Genomic DNA, 19,714 nt, shown 5'->3' with positions numbered 1-19,714 from the left:
TAACCTTAGAGAGAGAAGGTAAAATATAAGTGTACTTGTAACTGCTGTTAGGAAGACCAGAAGTTGTTTCTTTATAACTTTTCTCTCCTCTCCTCTCCTCTCCTCTCCTCTTTTCTTTCTCTTTTTTCTTTTTTCTTTTTTCTTTTTTCACTTATTACTTTTCTTTACTTTCCTTACTTTTCTCTTTCAAAATTTGTATTGTTTTTATTCTTTTAAAAATATTTTTAAATAAATATTTCATATATATTTTAAAGATAACAACCATAATTTTGAGTTGGGCATGGAAGGTGACTGGTAACCAATGCTAGGACTTTAAACTAGTGTTATTCTGGACCGGTGGGACTGTCCTCACAATAATCTGCATTTTGTATCAGCTGCAGCTTCTAGTCATCTTCAAAGGAAGTCCCACAAACAGTGTATTACAGTCCAATTATGTAATGATCACTGTATGAGTTTCATATATATATGATATATATATATATATATATATATATATATATATACACATACACACACACACACACATATACATATACATATACATATATATGTATATGTATATGTATATGTATGTGTGTGTGTGTGTGTGTGTGTGTGTATGTGTATATATATATATATATATCATATATATATGAAACTCATACAGTGATCATTACATAATTGGACTGTAATACACTGTTTGTGGGACTTCCTTTGAAGATGACTAGAAGCTGCAGCTGATACAAAATGCAGATTATTGTGAGGACAGTCCCACCGGTCCAGAATAACACTAGTTTAAAGTCCTAGCATTGGTTACCAGTCACCTTCCATGCCCAACTCAAAATTATGGTTGTTATCTTTACTTACTTACTTGCTATTCCTGAGCCACTAAGTGGCTTACAATATATAAAATATATAAAATTAAACTAAACTAAACCACCTATAACAAGAAGTATCTTTCTGCTCTGCCAGTTATATGGGATGTGCCTAAGATGGCAAGGCTTCTCAGTGGTAACCCCCACTTTATGGAATTCTCTTCCACTAGAAGTATATGAAGGATTGGAATGGGCTAGAAATGCAATCAAATAAGTGAGTAGAAATGAAATAAATGTCACATCTGTATTGATTATTTTCATATTAAAATAAAAAGTTCCATATAACTTATGTCCTTTTTGGCTCCTGATTGTTAAAAAGATCTTTTTTTACTTTTCCCTTGATTGATAATTTCTTGTCAGATCTGACATTTATCTGCAAATGAATACTACATAATTTACTGGCATTTAATCCTAGGAAAGTGTGGAAGGATAAAACCATCAAGTGTGAACCAGGCATGACTGCTTAGATGTGAGCCCATGGAATCTTACTTCCTGAATATGTATATTTATGATTCAAGACTTAGGCTGATATAATTATCCCTTTTAACTTAATATACTTCTTAGGATACAAAAGATTATTATATGAAAGTAAACTATTATATTTTAATCCAAGTTAACTTGCATGGTCATACACTTAGTGTCATTAAGACATAATTACTGAAATTCATTTCCAGGTAATGACTCCAGCTAAAAAAATGTCATTATTTCTAGAATAATACTGGGGAAGTGATTCTTCAACAACAGTAGATTTCTGAACAAATACCAGACGAAACCAGAAGAAAGAAAGAAAATAGCCAGAATTCATATTACAGTACTCAGTTGGTATTAGGTTTCAATCCTATATACACTTCTTTGGAATTAAGTCTACTTAAGTCAGCAGCATATTTCTGTAATTATTTATTTCTTTGTTTAAATTATTTATAGATTGCCCATTTCACAGCAGTGACTCTAGGAGGTATACAAAGTTAAAAACAACAATTTAAATAGGACTGCATTGCACTTTATCTTTTTTTAAAAACAGCTGTTACTAGACAACCCGTGACCTACTGGGTCATCATTTCAGAGATATTTCCTTACCTAAACAGAGAAACAGAATGACCAAAGGCAAAAAAGCAGTGGGAGTGGGAGCAACTTATGACTTGCTGCCAGCTTCCCTACTTGACTTTGGTAAATCTTCTTTCCTTCCTTCCTTCCTTCCTTCCTTCCTTCCTTCCTTCCTTCCTTCCTTCCTTCCTTCCTTCCTTCCTTCCTTCCTCCCTCCCTCCCTCCCTCCCTCCCTCCCTCCCTCCCCCACATTTAGTGTAGGCTTGCACCATTTGCCCTCCCTTCACTACCTTCAGGAGAGCCCCAGTGAAGCTGCCGCCGCCTTCTCCCCCTCCCTCTCCCTCTCCCCTCCCACTCCTTCTCCTCATCTGACCAGCAGAACGGCCTGCCACTTTGCTGGGGAGAGGTAGAACCAAGGGAGCCATGGACTGTGAGGAAAACTGCACACCCACTCCCCATTCCAGCATATCCCCAAGGGCCCCTCCCTCAAAGGAAAACCAGGGTTCACCCCTTGACCACCAGCACCTCCCAGTCAGCTCTACCTTGCCAGCAGGCATCCAGGTCACTCCCTCTCCTTCCCTCACCTCCAACTGCCCTTAAGAGATTTCAGATTTCTGCCTCGTTTCCAAAGCAGCCAATCGCCACTTGCCCATCAGGACTTGCTGCCAGCCAATTGGGTGCAGGGGACAGAGGGAGGTGGGAAAAAGGTCAGGAATATGCCCATGATGATCACATAAGCTGGGCTGATTGCTGCAGTACAGTGCTGAAGCAGCCACAAATTCCCCAAATTTCAATCCCACAGGAGTAATGGGTCCTGGAATTTGGATGCATTCTGTAAGTTAGCCCATTTGAGGTACCTTGGTTCAAAAATTGTTGCCCTATGACACATCGTTTCACCCAGTTGAAGGTTATAGAGACAAGAGTTTTAGTAGTATATAGATAATGTTGGTCCCTGAAGATTAACAAAGCTATAAGCGGTGCTTCTCTGATAACATTTTGAGTGAAGCACCCATAACAAGTTGCTTCATGACACCTTCTTTGGTTTGCCTGTTCAGATTGCCTTTTCCAGCAGCTCCAATAGTTGAGCCTCTGGGCCTGTGCTGCACATTTTTATATGTGTATGTGTATCTATTCTGAAGCTTCCAATAAATGATTAGACACTATCAAGCAATACTTCTGCACCTCTGTAACGCATACTCAAAAGCCCCTTCTAGTTCGATGTGTGGAAGAGTCTTTGAGGCAAGGCAAAGCACTTAAAATGAGGAAAACATGACTCACAGCATTGATTAAAGGCATCCCCATGCTACAAAACACCTTACTGAGGTGAAGTTCAGATGCCTTGAAGGCCTCTACTAAAGATAACAATATAGCAAGAAGGTTTTCTTTTTATTTTGGCACCTTTCATGTTGCTTTGGCAGTTATCTTAAAATTCTAAGCTATAGCCATGTTAATATGAAATGGAGGGCCAAAGACATTTGGAAACAAAGGAAAAGATTCAGTGCTGTGTGCAGAAGGTAAAACTTCAGCAGCACTATCAGGATAAAATCCTTTATCACATCTGAGGACAACAAGCTAGTTTGAAGGAAAGGGAGGTACGTAGCTGGATATATGACATGTATACAGGTCCCTCTCATCTGACGGAAAGGACCGGTAGATTGCCTCCTAAAGCAGTTGCCTCAATCGGCCTAATGGTAAGGTGGTCTGTATGACTGCATGTGCTGAAATGGTTAAACAACAATCAAACTGTAAGTTTTTAAACAGGATTAAATGAATTCATGTCAGATAAGACTATCGATAGCTACTCATTGTGATTACCTTTGATATTGGAGGTCATATTCTCCTGAAACCTGATTGCTCTGGAGCACGGGGGGGGGGGGGGTCACTGCTGTGACTGTGTCCTATCTGCGGTCTCCCTATGAGTGGGAATGTAAAGCTAGACTAGATGAGCCTGGGTCTTATCCAGCAAACTTTTTATACATATGTGAAAGTGCTATATTATAATCTTGAGACTTTGTTTTAAAAAGCTCTTTGCTAAGTTTTTCTTTCATTAGTTATGTACAAGAGCAGCCAAGGACTTGACAGATCATGGGAAAAACTGCATGAAGCATGTCAAAAGAATTCAAGAATGGCTTGCATCATCTGCAGGAGTATGGAAATGATAAAAGCAGCCCAACTGTTGCTTTGCACGTAGTAGAGTTATGCTTTGGCAAATGGCTAAGTTGAAAAGCATTACAAATGTCTTCCATTCAACATATATTCAGTTATTCTTATCTAGGTCCAGGGCTGGTAGGATTGGAAGGATTCCTGCTGCATGTTATTTCATTTATTCTTATCATTAGTTCCCCTTAGTCTTTTGCTAACCTTAAAGGTCATGTTACTAATTATATACAGTATTTCTTAATAAAGTTGGTGGGTTGTTTCTGCATTTTAAGGCAACCAAAATTATATAAAATTCAGCAAAGCTTTTTTTTTTTTTAAGTAATGTGTTAAAACTGGTCATAAAACAACATTAAAAATGCATTTTGGTGAAATTTATTTATTTTTATTTATTTATCATATTTATATAGCCGCCCATCTCACACAAAGTTACAAAATAATGCTTTTATGCACCACACAATCAGCAGTGGCAGTGAAAAGAAATAATTATTTAAAAAGGATGTTGGGGGGGGGGGTGAAGAGCTGCTATCACTGGTTTGAAATTACAGCGCTTAATTTCTGCTGTGACACTTACCATCACAGAATTCTGGTCATATGCTTCCTTCAGGACAGATAGTTTAAGGATGATCAGGGAAACACATTTAATTTGAAAGGCTAAAATAGTTCCAAGAACACAAAAAGAATGAAATGTTTGCAGAACAAGTACTAGAGAAAAAAATTGAACACAGTCAACCTTTCTGATTGCACAGGGCTGTTTCCATAGATCTCTACTCCCAAATTCTAAAACCACATTCAGAAAAGTCTTGGCCATCTGTACAGCTACTGTACGTAGTTTTCATTTGGGATTAACAACCATGGAGCCAGGAAAAGGCCATTTTTTTCAGCTTTGGGTCTAAAGGGCTACAGGATGTTTGTCCATTCTAACCTACAAGTGATATAATAGATAGAACCAAAAACTTTGGACCCTTTTGGAGGCTTGGGGGCCAGGGGCCAGAGTCAGCAGCAGCATGATATTTCATTAAAATAACAAAATGTAAGCTCTGCCCCTTATGGACTTGGATGTGATGACAGGGTGGACTTCACATCATGATGCTGCAATGCACATTTTATCATTTGCCCTCCTGAAGATGCTTTTATCTGGGGTGTTCTGGATGTCCCCAAATTGACAGATCCTGAACTATTTAAGGCTTTTGATTTAAAAAAAATATATACAGAGAGTCAATTACAATGACAAAGTACTGAAGATGTATGCTCTGCATTGCCACTTTCATTAATGTTTTGTCAGCATATATGGCATCAGTGTGAATTTCACATCTACACATACCTGTATACATTGCACCAAGCTAAAATGGGGCTTCTGTTGTTTTAGATTTAACATTTTAAGTAAATTCATCCAATTATGGTTTATCCAGTAGGTCATGATTCAACAACCATGCTACATGAGTTACATTGCCTCGCAGTAGACTTCTGGCTGCAATTCAAGGTGCTGATTGTCACTTTAAAGTCTTACATAGTGTGGGGTCAGGTTACTTGTGGGACTGTCTCTGCCCAATAGTTTCTGCCTGTCCCACCAGATCTGGAAAAGTGGGTATGGTCCATGTCCCTTCTGTGAGCCAATGTCACCTGATGTGGCCTAGTAAGCAGACCTTCTCTGTCATGGTGTCTGCCCTCCATAACAGCATTCCCCCAGAATTATGGACAACCCCAACCTTACTGGCCTTTCAGAAGGCCATAAAGACCTACCTCTTCCCCCAGATATTGAGGCCAGACTGTTAGTGTGGGGAATGTTGTAGATGTTTTATGTCTTAATGAGAGGGCTTCAACCTGGATTTTGTTGTTAATGTTTTATATTATATGTTCACTGCCCAGAGCCTCATTGGATAGATGGGCAGCCTTATAAATTTGAAGGATCATCATCATCATCATCATCATCATCATCATCATCATCATCATCATCATCATCATCTCCTCAACTGGATGTTTCCAAGCCATGAATGAGAATGGAGTGGGATTCTGCCATTCAATATTGTTTAAAAAAAAAAATCCATGGGGTGTGCCAAAGCTTTAGTATATATATAAAGCAGCTTTTGGAATTCTATCTAAAGTATGAGAAATGAAAGGAACTTTTGCAATGATGAATATTCAGAATTATAGTTTGGGGAGTGATAAATCAATCCTTCATTCCATTTGTTATGCTCACCAGGCTTCTGTAACAGTATACTCGTAGCAGCTGCTCCTCCTACCACTGTTGACTCATAATGGGAGAAACCAATGAACAAACCAAGGTTTCTTTAAAGCTGAAGTTGTCAAACTTACTAAGTGCAATAATCAGGTACTTTTGAATGGAAATAAAGTCTGTGGTGCCCAGTATAAACACCTTTTAAGATATATGAACACCTGCAAAATCTTGAAATTATGTGGTCTGGGATTTCAGTTATTTGTACAGCCTAAACATTAAATAATTGAAAACAGAGAAGGCTCCATCAGTTAGTGACACATGAAATATTGTCATATTAGCCACTTTTGAACTGTGTCTTGGTATTTCAATGAGGGAAAAAGAAACAAAATGGGATGTTGAACTGGAGATGTACATGTGTGACTGCCAAGTTGCTGGAAAAAGATACATTTGATAGCCTCAAACTAAAAATGTTTCCAATAATGTTCCCATTTAGACTTGCCCCTTCCAACAAAAACATGGTACAGAATTTGCATTAGAACATGGGCAGGCAACTTTGATTTTGTTAGGAGCTGTAACTCCTTCCTTCCTTCCCTCCCTGGGCTGTAGAATGTTATTGAGGAAATAGGGCTGGCATTTGCTTTGGGTAGGCAGTAAGGTTTACTAAAAATAACTCTGGAAAACTATTTTGAGTGTTCCTTTGTGAACAAGTCACAGCACCAAAAATCTATATGCTTCCATGGATTTTCAGTTTTAGCCCTAGGGATCACAAAGTGTGGGGGGTGGGTAACCATATGCAGAATATGGGCCAGGAGTTGACCTCTCCTGTCCCTGATACAAATAAGCAAAATTTCTCTGCCATTAACAGTGAAACAGACTTACAAATTAATTCTTCAAAGTTTTATATTCAAAGTCTGATACTGCTAAAATACTAGGTACAATCCCAAATAGTTATTTTTCTCAAAAGTTATGCTGAGCTTCCCCTATGGTTTCTGCTTCAGTACTACTTATTAGAGAACATGTCACCCAGGTCCGCCTCTTCATTAATGAGCATTCAGTGATTCTAGCATGATTGAGAGAGACATATAAAAATTTGTCACTAATATTCATTATCCATGAGCTGGACATGGCAGATTCAAATTCTTCTATATACATTGAGAGTTATTTTCTTATTTACAGTCAATAATTTTAGATTTTAGGGGAACAGAAAGTTTTTTTAAGGTATAAAATATACATTTTGGTAAGCTGATCAACCCATTTCTTCTGGACTTTAGGAAAGGAGAATAATTAAAAAAGAAGTGGTAATTTGAGGGGGGGAGATATTAAGAGTTCTTCCATTTGAATATAAGCCACCCTTTCTGGAAGTAGTATTTTCAGAGAAAAATATTGGGCCTCTATCACATGCCTCCACGTATAACATGTGCATGGCTGAGGAAATTGATCCTCCAATATCTGGAGTCTGTTGGCCCTTTAACAAACCTGACTGCCTTTTTACTACTACTGTGGTATTACATGGGCATATGCCATTGGTGTGTCCAAAACTGCCCATGCAATTGCATTCTGTACCAGTTAAGACTTCTAAATGCTCTTCAAGGGCAGCCCCATGTAAAGTCCATTTCAGTAGTCCAAACAGGAAGTGACTAAGGCATGAGTGGCCATGAGCAGAGCCTCCCTGTCTAGAAATGTGTCCAATTGGTCCACAAGACAGATTTATGCAAAGAACCTCTTGACCATAACCACCACCTGTTCTTTGAGCAAGAACTGTGAGTCCAATACAGTCCCCTAATTGTGCACCAACTCTATCTGGGGGATTTGGAAGTCTTCAAAATCCATAGCTGCTTCATTTTGCCAGGGTTGAGCCAAAGCCTGTTGTTCCCCATTCAGACCTCTATGGCCTCCAGACATTGGGAATGAATTTTGACAGCATCAGCTGATTGGCTTGGGGCAGAGATGATACTGATGATACCTTGCCCTGTGTCAACATATGACTTCACCCAGTAGTTTCATGTAGATGTTGAATAGGAATGGGAAATGGATAGAGCCCTGAGGCATTCTGGACAGTAGGGGCATAACGCTGGAATTCTCTCCCCTCTCTGCACTGATTGGAACTGCTCCTGGCGGAAGGAAGAGAATCACTTAATACTATGCTTATCCCTCCCAACCCCATGAACCAACCCATAAAGATACCGTGGAATGGTATCAAAAGCTGCTGAGAGTTCAAGGAAAGCAAAGATAAATCCATTACCCTTATCCTGGTCCTACCAAAGATCATCAGCAAGTGCGACCAATGCCATGTCAGTGCTATGAACAGGCCTGAAACCTTAACTGGAAAGGGTCCAGTTAATCCATTTCCTTCAGGGCCCTCTGGAGCTATATATCAGTCACCTTCTCAACACCCTCCTCCAAGGAGGGAATTCTGAAGACTGAACAAATATTATCCAGTAATGTTAGATCCAGTAATAGCTTCTTGAGAACAGAGTTCCTCCTCTCTCAAAGAAGCATTCACCTATTGCAGGGACCCAACTAGGAGGGTCCATGCCCTTAACCAGCTAGGAGGGACATGTGGCAAAACTCACAGCTCCACTTCATCAGGGCCAACAGACTCAAACTCTTCCCAGATGTCTGAGTAAGACTGTACCTCAGGCAATTCCATAGGACCATACAGCCAGAGTCCAACTCTGAGTGAATCTGAGAGCCTTGTCTGAAGATGCCCAGAACAGTCCTTACAGCAGCCCTGTAGATTACTCTTGATTTCTCCTTACCCAGAAGGAGGCAGGTCAATCTAAACAGGACTGCCAGCTGACTGTCCATGGATGTGAAGAGACGAGAACATAATTACATTTTGCTATCCTTATTGCCACAAGGTTGTCACCCATACTTGTTCTTTGTTTTTCTCCTTTGCTCTAGGCATATTATACACCACTATATTGCCTGGAGTTCCTCTAAAACTAGAGAACTTTGTGGGATCCAGACACATAGAGAATCCATACAGGAACAATTCAATCCAAGGCCCCATCACCCTCTTATTCCAAGTGGTGACTAAGGCCTCTGTTAAACCATGCACCATAGTCCAAGGTCCCTATGGGGTTTTGCACAGGGAGAAGCCTCTTCAGGGACTTCTAGTAGCTGACTGGAAATGTCAGAAGACACGTGCAGTGTATGTGCAGAAGCCTCTTTCATCTATTTAAAGCCTTGGAGTGACACAAAGTAAAGCAACATGACTGTCACTAAATTAATAGTAGCAGGAGAAGTGTGTTGCTTCACAAAGCTGCTTTTGTGGGTATCCTGATGAATTTTTAAGAACCAGCTCTGCTGACTCCATTGCACCACTAGCCATGGAACAGCTAATTGTCACACAAGGCAGGAAGGCTCATTTCTACTCTCAACTGGTTTGCAAAACTCCAGAAAATTGAATGATCAGCTCTTGTGAGCTGGTATGAAATGGCTCTAGCATACCATTGGATGGCATGCATTATTTCAAGAATTGTTCCTACAGGATCTAAACTAATCTGTCAGTTTCCACTTGAGATGATCATCTGAGTTAGAACTTTTAATTTCCAAATATAAGATTTCCACTGAAATCACACAAACAACAAAAATTCACTTCTAACAAAAGAACTGCAATTATATGAGGCAGAATGAATAGCATCCCTAACTGCAATACTATGTAATCATAGCACCAGAAAAATCTCCAAGAGATAGCAAGCAAATTTGTTGTTGTTCAGTCGTTAAGTCGTGTCTGACTCTTTGTGACCCCATGAACCATATCACGCCAGGCCTTCCTGTCCTTCACTGCCTCCCTGAGTTTGCTCAGTTTTATCCTCATTGCTTCAGTGATGCTATCTAACCATCTCATCCTCTGCCAATCAACCAAATAATGAGATCTATAGTTTATAGGGTCCATACCCTGAATTAGGTCCGAACCCCCCATAATTGTACTGATGTGGTCATGGAGAAATTATATTTGTTTTATATACATGCACACTCATATACACATACCACATGTCCATTTCTCTTTCCTTGTACAGAAAAGAAAAATAATAGTTATAGCCCACATCACATGCTGAGCCACCTAAAGTAATACAGATATATGATTGTCACGGAGGCTATGAAATCCTATGCCACACCAGATAAGGAACTTTCAAAACTGATATTGAAATTCCCTGAGACAACAGCTAGTCCATGGTTTTCAAGCATCAACAGCGGCGGCTCAAGCAAAGAGAATATTAGATGGTGGAATAAAATATGGTGTGGAAATATAATTATCTCTTGTAAGCCCAGCACTAGATAAAAGCATTCAGTGCTGGAAGACCAATACATGAAAGTGAAATAGCCTTGAGAAAAACTTCAATGGCTGCACCTCCTTGATCAGCTGATCTGTTTTGCAGACATAGTACCAGAAAGTCCCATAAGAAAAATTATAGGGCTACAATACCTGGGGTTGCAAAATAACTGGGTGACTGCTAGATGGCAGCAAAGAGAGGTGGATTTATTATAATTAATAAATAAAAATTATTTTATTTATTTATTTATTTATTTATTTAATCAATGTATATGGTTGCCCAACATGCAAATTGTAACTCCAGTGGATAACTGGATTTTTGCAGCCCAGATATGGTAGCCCTAGATTAACAATCCTCTTTCTTCAACCACGTGTAAAAAATATAAGCAAGGGCAGCACACTCTTCTGGAACTAAATCCTGAATGAGCAATATTTTGACATTCACAGATTGTGATTGAGAGTATTTGGCAAATGTTTAATGAGCTAAAATATTTCTATGTGTCAGATTCACAGGAGTAAGGAAAATCTTTTAGATTTCACGCTGAATTAGTGAAAGGATATATAGGACAATGACTAAGTAAGTTAAAAGATGGCGTAACAATCACTTCTTTGTTATTTAATGGTGACTTTCCTTCTTTACTGTTTATAGCTGGTGCTCAAACCACAGAGTGTAGCATAAACTACCACAAGAAAGATTCGTATTAGAAAACCAAATTCTTTGATCAGTATCTTCTACTGAATAAGATTAAAATAAATTCTGCCAGGTTATATAGGGTTCATTTCACATTTGATCTGGCCCAATAAAAAGCAGAGTGTAATGAGATTGATTATAATAAATAATGCATTTATTTGGCACAAGCGTCCGCAGATATGTGCCTATATGATTACAGTAATGCTTATAAATTACCATTTTAGGGCTATGCCAGTCTTTGATTTATCAAGATGCATTTGTTTTTAAACTCCTTTAGAAGGGTGCAGTTGAACCAGTCCACTTTATCCTCTTTTGATTTTGTACTGTGGAAAAAGAAACTGCTGCTCACCTGCTTAGCTTTTTCGAAAAGTGATCCTTAAGTTAGAGGATGTCATAAACATCCTCTTTCAGCAAAAGACTAATAGCAAGGCTTAAATTACTATTGAATAAGCAGCAATAAAATATCTATGAAAATAACTAGTACTTCCAGAAACCACAGGCAACAACAAGGCAGAGTTGTCCTTAATCAGCAAAGAACATTTGTGGACCTAGTGCTATGAGTCAGGCACAGTCTCTTTCTGTCTCCTCCGAATCTAAGGGAGGGCAGGTGGTGTGGGAAGTATATTGCTCAGAATATTGCATGTGTGTGTCTGTGTCTGCGTTTGTGTGTGTGTGTGTGTGTGTGTTAGCTTGACATCATTGAAATCACGTGATTTTCAAGGACCAATTGCAGCAGGCTCTGAAAAGGGGAACAGTTAAATTTGTAATATTGGTTGTGTGAAACACTTCTTTGGGCCTCATAAACAACCACAGAACCACAAGTTGGGTACAGAGGCAGTCACACAAGAGTGGGTCCGGGATATTGGTCAGCAGGCAGGGCGAATCATTTTGACTGCAAACCACAAGAGTTTCATAGAGTGGTAAGCATCATGAAACCACAAGTGATCTGCTATTTCTTTCTCCCTTTCTTTCTCTGACTCTTTTTTTTTCTTCTTACAAAACCGTTTCAGGGTTTGTGTGAGAGAAACTGAATTTATTTGCTTTGCAGACACAAAGATGCAAAGTGCACTGGTAGGCAAGAAGTTGATTATAATGGCCATTCTTGGTTTTTTATTTCCCAAGGTGAAGAAAACCATATACCAGTCTCTTATAAAAGAGAGAATAAGTTTTTAAAGAGGAAACCATGGCTTCAAACAGCATATTTGAGTCATTTCCTTCTTACCAGCAGTGCTTCGTACGAGGTAAGTGTCACTCAAACTTTTAAATATACTTTTGACTCCCACATCTTTAAGAAAATGCATGTTTGCACTTTTCAGAAGCTCTTAGTAGCACATTTTTCCATGATTATCTTTTTGGATTTTAATACAATCTGAAATATAAATGGCTTAACATCTTGCTGCTCTTATTGAGCAATTTTATTGGAGGATTTGTTTCAGTTGTTCAAGTTACCAGCATAATGTCATCACTGTCCTGCTTTGTAAATGTGGCTTTTGTAAATCATAGAAACTGCATGCAACAGCAGAAGCACAAAGCAACAGAGGAGTGTTTAGCAGTCCTGGCAGAGTCTGGGTTTGGAACAGCCGTCATTAAAATAGCCAAGCACACACTTTATGCATTGCTGATAAACACAAATACAACCCTGAGCAAAGAAGAAGCCTCAGTGTCAAGCTAGTTGTATATGCTGTTTTTCCACTTAATGCATTGGTCCAGACTAGAAGAAGCTTAGAGGTACTCATTACTCTATGGAGGTTACCTAGAATGAAGTTCCCAGACTTACTTTTGAATTAATGTAATATATCATCAGGCTAATAGGCTGTTCTCTTCTACAAAGAAGTTTCAAGGAATGTATAACCCAAGGAAGTACTTCAGAACCATAAAGTAGACAGGAGGTAGACTATAGACAAGAACAGAGGAACATGCAGGACTTTCTGAGATACTGATTAAAAAGATCTTCCCCAGATATGTTGGACTGCAATGCCCATCACTCTCAGACAACACTACTACCGCTGCCACAATAGGAGGAATTGTCCAGCACATCTGGATGATGATAGATTGGAGAAAGCTGGCTTAAACTCTGAATCAGATATGTTCTGGAAGTAAGCAGCATAAGAAATAGCTACTCTTTCAGGAAGCTTGGATCTTCTTCAGAAGTATATGATCAGGATCTAACTTGTTTTCAAAGCCCATGTAATGTATAAGAAATGCAAGAAGATAAAGTGGCTTTTATTAATACATGCTTGCTATGTTCATGAGGAGTTGGGATGAGGGGAAAAATTCTTTCCCACAGTCCTCTATTTGCAGCCTCAGGAGTATCTATATGAGTAACTCGTTATTTGTATTAATAAGTATTTTAAAGAAGGAGGAAAAATCACACTTCTCTCACAATAAGCCACCTTGCTTTTTCTTCAAGGATAGATTGAAAACCAGAGTGAACATGAGGGAAACATGCTATAAAATCTTTGCTTTGTGCTCAATTATAAAAGTTTCAAGCAATGTTTTACTGTCATTAGCAGATAGTTTTGTTGACTTGAATCACTATGAATTGTGTGAGTCACATATTTTGGGGGAGTAGGGAATGTCTCTTAGTAAGAACAAGACAAAAATGGAGTGAAAAATCCCTAAATCTTCCCCGACTCATTTCCACTGAATTGCTAATAAGGAAAGGAAGCAATATTAGTAGAATAACAAGCATCTTCCTGTATATAGTTGACTTTAGTTTTAGGGTTTTTTTTCTTTTCTTTTGCCCATCCAAATGTTTGTTTTTGCTTTTTATCTACAGAACAGGAAGGCCTTCTTGAGGAAATTGTATGTTTTTAGAATGTAATAAAGATGGAAACTGTGCTTCTTTAGTTGACATGATAATATAAAGTCTCCAGAACTCTAACACAGTGAGGGCCATAAAGAGGAAATACATGGAAAGGGATTTTGAAAGAATAAGGACTAGGACCGTAACTCTCTATTAGGATAAAGAGACATTTTTGTCGGCTAAAAATAAAGTGTGAGCCTTCCTCTGTATTTTTGTTATTATAAACCAAGTATATCTCTAGTTCCTTAGTCACAGCTTTACAAGTTGCAGTTTTCACTTTCCAAGCAATTTGGGAGGATAAATTGGGGACATATGCACAGTGTGAAACATGAGGAACATTAGATTTGTTTTTTTAAGAAAATTTAATTTTAATTAGAAGGATTAATTCATCCTGCCCCCTAAGTGATGAAGCCACTTCAATCAGCTGCATATGGTGATTGAGCAGACCTTAATTTCAGAACCACACCTATAAATCTTATTCTATTTAGCACCTGTATTTCAAGAGGGAAGTTTAATTAAAGTTTCAGTAGACAATATTTTGTAAATACTGTTTTTGCTGATTAATAAAGAATAATATAGATTATTCTTCATTAATTATGTGAGACCCGAAGACCTTTCAAAGGTTTCTCTTTCTGTGAGTCTGCTTCCTCCTTTCACTGAGCTTAGGACAATTTCAAAAGAGTTGACTTGACAAATACTTAGGTTACAACGCAAGAAAAATAATCATTCCCTTGGTCAAATTGTTCTCACCCCCATTTCTCAGTAGTGTTTATACAGACTGGTCATTAGAAATGTCCAAAATAGTTTGGTTATTTTTCCCGCCAAAATTTATTACACTTTCTTTCGTAACTGAAATTATGACCTAAAGGGTGGAAAAAAAACAAGTTGTTTTCTGTTGTAGATTTTACTTTATCAGACCATGCAGTCCTCTTGGACGGAAATCCATAATTCTTTTTCAGTGAGATACCCTCTGAAAATTTGGAAAAAAAAAAAGAGGAGTGGGAAAACAAACATTGGTTCCACCCTCCGTGAGAACTGACAGGATCACAAAGCTTGTCATATTAATTGAATGTGGTATACCACAAAGGATATGACCCGTTTTCTATCACACCACACCAGGTTCTCCCTTATACTACTAGGTAAAGAACAGATTCTAATGAACCTCCCCTCTTTTTTTGGAAGCCTGCACTACTCTGAATTGAAGAAATCAATTTACATATATATAAAATTCCAGATAATTCACCCCAAATCTATTTTTCATTAATAGGAATTTTGGAGTGGGGTAACCAAAGTAATTTAATGAAAGCATCCACCATTATGCATCTAGCAATTTTATGTCAGACACTAGTTTAAAGCTACAAACCTCTAGAAATCTAAGACATAACAACTAATTCATATTTAAAGTAAATTCCCACTGAGTCCAAAGAAGCTTACATACAGCCCATTCAGTACAGCATTGCAGTCTTAATGCTTGATTGCTTCTTCCTATTCTAATTAATGCTGCTATCTGGAACCTTTAGAAAAATACAGATCACAAACCAGGAAATCCCATTGCATAGTTCTTTCTCATTAATAGAATTTACAAGTGTTAAGGTTTGCTAAAATGTGATCAGGTTAATTATGGCCGGATGGGCCATAAATTGTGATTTTCTCTATGAATTATTCAGTATATGGCCTAGAAGTACATGATGTAGTAGTCGTTAAAGTCAAGAAAACATTTTATTTTCACAATGCAAAAATGCATTGGGAACTCCATATATGGAACCTTAGGTTCTATGGAAGAAAGATGAAATATTTGTCTTGTATCAATCAAATCTGATATGTACCAGAAATGTCAGGAATCAAGGAAGCACACAGCTTTTTACAGCTGGACTAATGACAGAGTTAGATGGAAAAGCAAAAAGAAAAAATAGAGAGAAGTTGACTGCTGTAATTTCCTGCCAAAAAAAGAGAAGCTTTTCTCCCCAGTAGAAAGAGTATTGAAATACTATTCACTACAAATACAAGTACTGAAACTAAAAGTAACAGAACTAAGACCTTAGCAACATACCACAGTAACTAGAGTTAATAAAACATAATCCTATCATTAAATCTTCACTGTGTCTTTGAACAGGCATATACCCAGGAATTAGTTAAAGCTGCAGTTTTAGACACACTTACCTGGAAACAGACTTCAGTAAACACTGCAGGGCTTCTAAGTAAACGTCCATAGATGGTGTATGAGTCTACTAGTTGTATGAGTCTACTAGTTGCTGTCCAACAATGATTTTTTAAAGTATCAGTAACATTTTGACTGTTACCTGTTATAAATGCAGGTTAAAGAGGCATTTGTGGACCAGAATACTACTTCCTCTAATGAAAACATTATACCTATATTAAACCCTTGTTAAGTTACAGGATTCCTGTAATAGTTGGAAATACAAGAATTTTGACAATTCTGATTAGATTTATGAAAAAAAAAAAACTTTCCTGAAATATATGGGGCGGGGGAGATGGAAAAGCAGCTTTGGCATTTGAAATAAAGAGCTTCAGCAAGAATTTTCACATACCCAATGACATTACACTTTTGTAGAAACATAGACACTATCACAACTTGCTTTGGATACCACTGTAAAAAATACTTCCAACTTATCCTTCCACATTTGTCAATGTCCCTCCAAAACTGTGGTTCCCAGGACTGGATGCAATATGCTAGGTGCAGTCTGACCAAAACTGAGCAGAGAGGAACAATAATTTGATCCTGACACTATACTTCCATTGAGGATTGCATTTATTTTTTGGTTTTGGCTTTGGTTTTTTTACAGCTACCTCACACTGTTGGTTTACGTCAACTTATGATCCATCAAGACACCCAGACCATTTTCACTTGTATTGCTGCAGTAGGGTCCCTCCTATTGATCCTATTCTCATGCCTTTGACTTCTCCTAACCAAATGCTGGACTCTGCATTTCCGTCTGTGGAAACTTACCTTGCTAATTTCTTCCCATTGTTCTAGCTTGACAAGGTCCTGAACACTGATACTGCCCCTAAAGTGTTTATTATCTCCCCTATCTTAGTGATGTCTGCTGATTTGAAAATAATATTTTAACCATTCATCCAATCATTTATAAATATGTTGAACCAGGGCCTAGAACGGAGTTCTGCAGTACACACTTAAACTTCCTTAGAGTTTGATGTGGAGTCTCTGATATACACTCATTGCATTCAACTGTTCAGCCTATTTTCTATCCATGTAATTGTACTGTACATAATCCAGCCTGCATTTTGCCATTTTCTCTGCTAAAATCTTATAAAATACTTTGTTGAATGCTTCTCTCAAGTCAAAGTGCACTATATCCACTATATTCCTATGGTCATCTAGACGGGTCACTCTATCAAAAAAAAAAAAAAGATGAGTTTTGATAAACTCATATGGGCTCCTGCCATGTAAGGCATACCTTCTAAATATTCACAAATGAGCTACTTAATAACCTGTTCCAGAATTTTGCCCAGTATCAATGTTAAGCTTGATTAGTCTAGTTACCATGGTCTTCCTTTTTCCACTTTTTGAAGATGGGAACAACTCTTGCCCTTTTGTGTGTTAGTGGGTGAGGGGAAAAGAATATAAAAAATAACTTTGGTGCATAAGGACAAATAATGCATCCCCTATTTTTTCTCAGCTGCCTTCTGTACCCCATTTTGCTTTCTCTTCCCCACTCCTTACATTTCTTGCAATCTTGTCTCTCCACCCACCTGACCTTCCTTCTCTTGCTATCATATATCTTCACATCTCTCCTTTACCACCATTCTTTCTAATCTTCAACTCTTTACTTTGTTCCTGCTGTCTTATCAACTGGCTTCATCTTTCCAAACTTTTAATCCCCTCCCCACCCCACCCCACCCCACTCCCAGGCCTGTCTGAATCCTTTTCTTTCCTTAATTAGTTTGTGAGAAATCTCACATGGCAGCCATGTCCTGAGAATTCAAAACACAGATTCTGCATTTTACATCTTCTTTGACCCCCCTCCATAATAGTATATAGTGGGAGAGGCCATGTAGTGTGCATGGATACCCATATAGCCACAGATACAAGCTCCTTGCTGATTTAAATTCCTTTAAAAAACTTATGTACAATAAAGCAAAGTGCCAATTTCTTATATCTTATTTACTTCCAAGAATATTTACAGGATCTATACAACCCACATGGGCATTCTTAGAAAATAAAAATAATGAGTGGTTGCAATCTAGTGCTTTATCTGAAAGACAAAAATAACACTGAACTGAGTGTTTGAGGACTTAAAAGAGATGGCAGGGAATCTCCTCACCTGTTCACTTTCTAGTACTTGGGTGTTCCACAGAACCCAGTTTATGAATAGATAAAATCCTCATGGTAGCCATTTTGTGAGAGCACCTACAACATGCTCTTAAAATTTCAGAGATGGCCACTGGACCTAGCTTAAAGGATTCTAGGAAGAACAAATTACATTATATGACTTTAAAGGTATTTATTTATTTATTTATTTGTTTGTTTATTTATTTATTTATTTAATCAATAATATTCCATCTTGAATGTCTGTTCAGTAGGGACAGGATTCACACAGTGCACCTAAAGGCAGCAATAGCATTATCATGTCCTAAAAGTTAAAATCATATAATGTGAAATATAGTGGTACTTTTTCTTGTTACACATACTGAAGTCTATCCTAGAAATTCATTCCCATAAATGTGAGTCACTCAGTAAGTTTTCTAAGTATGCACAGTCCAGCCCACTCATAGCAACATTTGTCTACAGAATATTTAGTCAGTGGTGGTGTTCAATGTCCTCCAAAATCCCCACAGGACACATTACAAAGATCTTCTCAATTCTGTTGTAGATACTAGGTGATTCATTTTGTAATTAACCACATAGAATTTCTCCTAAGTATCTTGATATAAACTTTTTCCAACTGTCTTGAAAATTCTAGAAATATAGAGCTGAAGATGTAGTCATGTCCTTTTTCTTTGAAAAGTTTGGTATTTGTATTTGGTATTTGGTATTCTATTTTTCCTATAATTAGAATATTTCTTCAGCCTAAAACCTTCCCTGAGTGCTGTGATAGAAATATAGGATTATAAACAAGAAAAATACTATATCTAATCTTCTGCTGAAAATTAGGATGCTTACAGATAGATGGCCTAGCGCTATCGAATGAAATATATTGTAGAACTATTCTGTTTTTCATCTTGACCATTTTGGTTTGGTTTGGTTTGGTTTGGTTTGGTTTGGTTTGGTTTGGTTTGGTTTGGTGGTAACAAAAAATATAGAGTAAATGAAGAGAAATTGCATATGGGAAGATAACTCCTCAAACCTGTATAAAATCCTATGAATGTAGGACAATAGCCTGGAAGCACCCTTTATTTTGATGAAAACTGATGCTCTCTTCTTCCCTTATGTATTCATAATTTATTCATTATCACACTTTTATTCTGTTTATATAGTTAAAGATCTTTAGTATAAACACAGAAGAGAACTATGAAAAATGAATTATGATATCTACCATAATATTTGCCATACTAACCCTCCCTGTGTACTCTCTTGTTTGTTTTTTAATGTTATTATTTGTGGGTATTTTGATATGCTATAATATGGTTTGTAAACATGGGGGCCTATATCACTCCTGGTGCTTTGATAATACGACCAATGCTCTATGATTACTCCTGAATATTGCTGAATTATTATTGACTT

At 37.7% G+C, this 19,714-nt stretch overlaps 1 long non-coding RNA gene across 1 annotated transcript in view; it reads left to right on the top strand.

The window, feature by feature from the left end:
* Positions 1-12,002: 12,002 nt before the first annotated feature.
* Positions 12,003-19,714, top strand: part of LOC148215137 (uncharacterized) — a 62,223-nt gene continuing 54,511 nt past the window's right edge. The window contains exons 1-2 of the long non-coding RNA XR_015796795.1: positions 12,003-12,124; positions 12,327-12,445. This is a non-coding gene — a long non-coding RNA (uncharacterized LOC148215137). The remainder of the gene's footprint in view (positions 12,125-12,326; positions 12,446-19,714) is intronic.

This window comes from Python bivittatus, unplaced genomic scaffold (assembly GCF_059951505.1).
Source record: "Python bivittatus isolate LINGU-HERP-01145 unplaced genomic scaffold, Pbiv_v1 ctg000350_np1212, whole genome shotgun sequence".
Lineage (NCBI taxonomy): Eukaryota > Metazoa > Chordata > Lepidosauria > Squamata > Pythonidae > Python > Python bivittatus.
Note: the sequence above shows the minus strand (reverse complement) of the source record. Positions and strands in the feature narration are given on the sequence as shown.